Here is a 6,000-nt window from a genome sequence, read left to right as displayed (position 1 = left end):
TCACGTGACTACAGCTTGGTGAGTGCAATGTGAGTGAGCCAGATGTTGCAGCAGTTAATAAAACCTAAGTGAAGATTGGCAGTTATACTTTAAAAAAAATCCAATCCAATCTCAGAACAATGGGAAGACATCCTCTTTGCAACTGTAGGTCAGCCCAGTTAATCATTGTCTTCTGTCCTTTGCCCAGTCACTCAGAGATCAAGGATGGGACTGTGCTTCCTGGGCAATAGTGATGCAATGGAAATTCCCCTGAAAGGGTTATTTGGATCCCAGGTTGTACTAGGGAATCCCAGTGCTTCCTTTGTAATGATGGGGTTGTCCATATATGGGCAGAGAGAAAGGGGGAACAGTCACACTTTAGTCTTTAGAAGTGCCTAGCACATGGTTTAAGAATCAAAGCTTAGAGTGTACTTTAGTAACCTTTAGTACACATATATGTTAGGGAATGCCTCCTCCTGTAACATTCCTTCCCTATGCTCTTAGACTAGGGAGTGAAACCTGGCTTTGCATACCATCTTTTAAGGAGGTTTGTTCTTATTCATTGGCATACAAAACTTAGCAACACCACTTGCTGGCTATTTTTCATTGGATGGCATAGAACTTTATTGTTTTTTTCATAGTTTTCACAGATTCACCTTTGGGTGGTTTCTTTTAGCCAGTCCTTGTGTTTTTATTCATCATTTCAATTTTTTAAATGTTATTTCAATCTATCTGTTCTTTATTGTGATTTGTTTGTTTTTTCTGGTGGGTCACCTTGAGCACCAGGTGGAAAGGTGACAGATAAACATGGTAAGTAAGCAAACAAAAGATGAGCCACTGCTGTGTAAGCACAGAGTTTTCTTTTCATCCAAGGGCAGTGCGATGTTTGCCCCAGGTTGCGTAGAGATATACATTAAAAAACAGGGTTGGCGCTCTCATGAGGCAAGGTTGAGACCCTTGGTTTAGGTGGATCTGTTGTATACTTTTATAGTTGTATGCTTTTCTATGGATGTATTTGTCATGGCCTTCGGCTAGCACAATGAACTGATGATGATGACTGGTTTAGGTGGATTGTGGGGGGACTGGAAAATGGGAATGGGACCCCCGCTAGGTTGCAGCCAATGCTACCAGCCACTGCCAGGTTCACAATCACATTTCAGCTGCCAGACACACCCTACCCTGCTGCCTTCCTGCCTACTTTCCATCACAACAAGGCCACCCTTTGCCCTTCCTGCACAGGGTTAGCCCCACTATTAAGCAGAGTGAAGCTACCGCTTCAGGCAGCAGAATTTGAGTGTCATGAAAGGGCAGAAAATGGTTATTTGCCTCAGGTACCAAAATAACTTGGCTGGCCATGGGTACTATGCACCTTGACTGCAAACGGAATTTACTAGCATTCATAGGACTGGCGTCAAGGGTAGGCATAGTTAGGCATCTGCCGAGGGCCCACACCTCAGCAGGGGCCCACTGAAAAGAGCCCCATGGAGTTGCCCCTCCTCTTCGCCATGGCAACCTCTTTGTTCATCTCCCTTTTGTTCTAGCCCAGACAACAGTGGTGAGAAGGAGGAGCAATAGATGCCATGGCCTATATGCTCACTGGCTCTTTGCCTGTCAAGCAAGCAAATGGAAGCAAGTCTGATGAAGAGGATGAGGAACAAGAGCAGCTGGTGGCAAATAAGGGAAGTAGTTAGACTCATTGGGGGTGTTTGGACAATCACCGGCGGGGGGGGGGGGGGTAAAAGAAGCCATTGTGGCTTCTCCCCCTGTGCTGTCTGCACAACCATAATTTGCATAATTACCGCAATGCGGCACAAACTGCTGTGTCATTTGAACCAGGCATGGTGTGTGGCAGGTGTGGCTTCTTACCGACACCACAAACCGTACTTCAAGTGAAGAAGCCACCCCCAACGACGCCCTGTGCCAGGTTCAGATGATACAGCAATCCACGCTGCGTCACGGTTAATGACGCAAGTTGCAGTCATATGTGTGGGAGTGGGGAAGAAGCCATGATGGCTTTTTTAAACCCCTGTGATCATCTGAACCCAAGAACTGACTGTGAGTGGCTTGTTAACCATGGCAATAGTACATTCTGGCTTCTTCTTCTTATTATTATTTATTTATATAGCACCATCAGTGTACATGGTGCTGTACAGAGTAAAACAATAAAATAGCCAAACCCTGCCGCATAGGCTTACATTCTAATAGAATCATAATAAAACAATAAGAAGGTGAAGAGAATGCCCCAAACAGGCACAGGGTAGAGTAAAACTAACAGTATAAAAGTAAAATCAAAATCAAGTTTTAAAAGCTTTAGAAAAAAGAAAAGTTTTTAGCTTTTCTGCCATCAGCAGGGGGATCCAGGGCCGCTGGGAGGCTGCTCCCCCTGCCTTCGAGGAAGAATATAATGGCAAGGGGGAGACCAACCTGGCCCCAAACATTAGTCAGTGAAGGAGCAGCTGCAGGGAGCTTGTTTCTGTCCTTACCAGAAAGAATATTGATGATGTCTTTGTACCTTAGAAGTAGAGCCTGAGTTTGCTTTTCTCCTCCTTCCTCCTAATCCCCTTTCCTTTAGTGTTGTGACTTTTAGGTTGCATGCCTGAGGGCAGGGACTGTCTTGTTAGCAATCTTTGTAAATTGCTCTAGGAGCCTTTTTCAACAAAAAAGTGGGATTAAAATGCTAGTGCTAACAATAACGCTGAGGCTGGTCATAAGTTAAATGGGTTTACTTTGGGGTTTAAATTGGCCTTCCTCAATCTGTTGTCCACGCTGGCTGGGAATTATGGGAGTTCCTGTCCTACACATCTGGAGGGGGCCAGGGTTGGGGGTGTCTGGTTTAAGCTTTCCATTAGGCTAGGAGGGATTTGCCAATGGGCAAATCATTTTAAAAAGACAGCTCCTTCAAGCACATGTTGAATGCCCCCCACCCACCCATTACAAACCAGCATCTCCTCGCTGGCGCAACCAATCTGGGATTAAGCATCGGAGCTTCAAGGGCCAGATAGCCTGATCTTCAGGCTGACTTAAGCCCTGGCACTGAAGGTTTTGAAATCAAGCACAAAGTGTAAACACCCCTTATCGTTTCCAGAAGCAAAGGCCTCCAAAGCTGTACGCTCCAACTTGTGGGCGGGCCTCTCTCTCACCCAGCCTCCTCTGTTTCTTCCCCCTTCAGTGCTTAGGGAAGAACACTTGGCTCCAGCAGATGGGGAAAGTTCATCCCACACCCCTTCTGTGCAGGGAGAAGATAAGGCGGCTGCATCCGTTCCTTTCCCATGCCCTCCCTTCCTGCTGATCAGAATGACAGAGTGGCTCATGCAGCTGCACCATCCTATTCCTAGCAGGGCTTCTATCCTCTGAAGGTTCTTCTCAAAATGGCTCCTATCAGTTGTTCCTGCTCAAACCACACAGTGAAGCAGCCAGCCCACAATTAAAACATTAAACTGAGAGCAGTGGGGGGTGGAGGAGTCCCCTCCCCTCCCTGCCTCCCTTATTTGCCTGCCATCAGCAACATAAGTCAGGCTGAAAACATCAAGCCAGTGTGCAGTCTGAACTGGGGGTTGGGGAGGGTCTAGGTAACCCATCTAAGGCAATCATTCCACATACTCAGGGCCAGCCCTACCATTGGGCAAAGTGAAGCAGCAGCTTCAGGCGGCAGAGGCTGGGAGATGGCAGCAAGGTATTTCAGGAGAGAAATGTGGCCTGCTCTGCACTCCTTCAGTCAGCCTGTTGCCTTCACATGTGGTGGAAGATGCTGTCCCATCATCAGCCTCAAAGACAGATTCTTCTACCAGTCCAGTCAGCTTTGGGGCATGGGATGGGAGGGGTGCCATCTCGTTTCCTGCCTCAGGCAGCAAAATATCTTGGGCCAGTCCTGCACACTGAACTGGACCTTTTGGGCTTGAGGTTATGACTGCCAAGTGCATCTATACTGCATTAAAACGTATGAGAAACCATAAGAATTCTGCCCCTGATGAAGAGCTCTGTTCAAACAAAGGCCACCCAAATGCCTCAGGATAAATCTGCAGTGCTTGTTCTTCTGTTGGTATTCCTTAGGACTGCGGAAGTAGACCTTCTGTTTTTGTTTTCAATGAAATGCTCATGAGTGGCAGATATGTCCATATATAGCGGGGGTGAATGCTGCATGTGTGAACGGGGACTGACTACTGACAAGGTATTGCAAACAAAACAAGTAAGTCTTTACATTTTCACAAGCCTCCACTTTTTCTTTTTTGATCCCAGTAGTTAAGAACCAATTCCAGGCTACGTGCGGCTGTGTCCCGCCGCTGACTGACCCCTCTTCTAATACTCTGCAGGGATACAATGCTGCAGCCTAATAACTTCCCTTATTTCAAACTGTTGATCTGGTAACCCTAGTGCCGGTGGACAAACACAAGCCTATGCCTGTCAGAGGAATCTGAGTAGGGTTGCCAAGCACATTCTCTGCCTGTATTTTGCTGCTGACGGCGTGCTGCTGTCTACGCCCTTCCCTCATGCTGAAAGGTAACATTATCAAACAGCTGCTTGAAATAGCCGAGCCCACCCAGTAGCTGCCGGGTTGCATCTGCACGCCTCTCTCTCTCTCTCTGGGCACGTCGGAGCAGCTCAGGTTGATAAACCACACCCCATGCGCAAGGCTCACTGGTGGTTTGTTAGAAGTCCTCAGCTTCCACACTAGGCCATCCTCCTCTCCACCCCGCCTGTCTCTGTGGGCTGGCTCAGCTTCAGGAGGGAGAGAAAAAGACGGAGACACTCTGGCTATTTCACATGGCTTTGCTGCCTTCCTTAGCAGACTCCCGCTGAGAATCATCAGTCCACTGAACTGAGATGCTGTTTCCTAGCAAGGGAGGGGATTGCAGTGGGCTTGCTTTATCCTTATGCAGACTAAGATGAGTTTACCCTTTAAATTTACTGCGAGGGCTGGTGGGAATTGTAGACCGAAAGATGGAGAGGGGCCACAAGTTGCCCAACCATGGTGTTGTAGGAGCTGCTTTTCCGTGGGTTCATCCCATAAGAAACATAGGAAGCTGCTTCATAACGGGTCACATTGTAGGTCCATCTAGGTCAGCATTTGGCTGGTCGCCCAGGGAGGAGATGCAGTTAGACTACAACTACAACATATTATTAATGCATCTCTCAGGGAGGGGAGTTTTCCACCATGTTTAAAAGAAGCAGTGGTACGGCCGCTTCTCAAAAAGCCCTCCCTGGATCCCCTGGACCTTAATAATTATAGACCAGTATCAAATCTTCCATTTTTGGGCAAGGTGATTGAGAGGGCAGTTGCCTTCCAACTCCAAGCAGTCTTGGATGATACAGATTTTCTAGACCCATTTCAAACTGGCTTTAGGGCAGGATACGGAGTTGAGACAGCTATGGTCGCCTTAGTGGATGATCTCCGCATGAGCATTGACAGGGGGAATGTGTCCCTGCTGGTACTTTTGGACCTTTCAGCAGCTTTCGATACCATCGACCATGGTATCCTTCTGGAACGCCTGAGGGGTTTGGGAATCAGGGGCACTGTGTTCCAGTGGTTCCGGTCCTACCTCTCAGGTAGATTCCAGATGGTGATGCTTGGGGATAGTTGCTCCTCAAAAAAGGAGCTGTTGTATGGCGTACCACAAGGTGCCATCCTATCCCCAATGCTGTTTAACATCTGCATGAAACTGCTGGGAGAGATCATCCGGAGGCATGGGGTGGGGTGCTATCAGTATGCTGATGACACCCAAATATATTTCTCTATGCCTTCAATAACAGCATCAGCTAAGGATAGTGTGTCTCCTCTGAATGAATGCTTGGAGGCAGTAATGGGCTGGATGAGGAAAAACAAACTGAAGCTGAATCCAGACAAAACAGAGGTGCTTGCTGTCAAGGGCTCTGACCTAGGTTTGGAGGTGTGTCAGCCAGTTCTGGATGGGGCTACACTCCCCCTGAAAGACTGTGTTCGCAGTTTGGGGGTGCTCCTGGATCCGTCACTCCAAATGACAGCCCAGATAGATGCGACAGCCAGGAGTGTCTACTATCAGCTTC

Source organism: Elgaria multicarinata, chromosome 3 (assembly GCF_023053635.1).
Source record: "Elgaria multicarinata webbii isolate HBS135686 ecotype San Diego chromosome 3, rElgMul1.1.pri, whole genome shotgun sequence".
Classification (NCBI taxonomy): domain Eukaryota; kingdom Metazoa; phylum Chordata; class Lepidosauria; order Squamata; family Anguidae; genus Elgaria; species Elgaria multicarinata.
Note: the sequence above shows the minus strand (reverse complement) of the source record.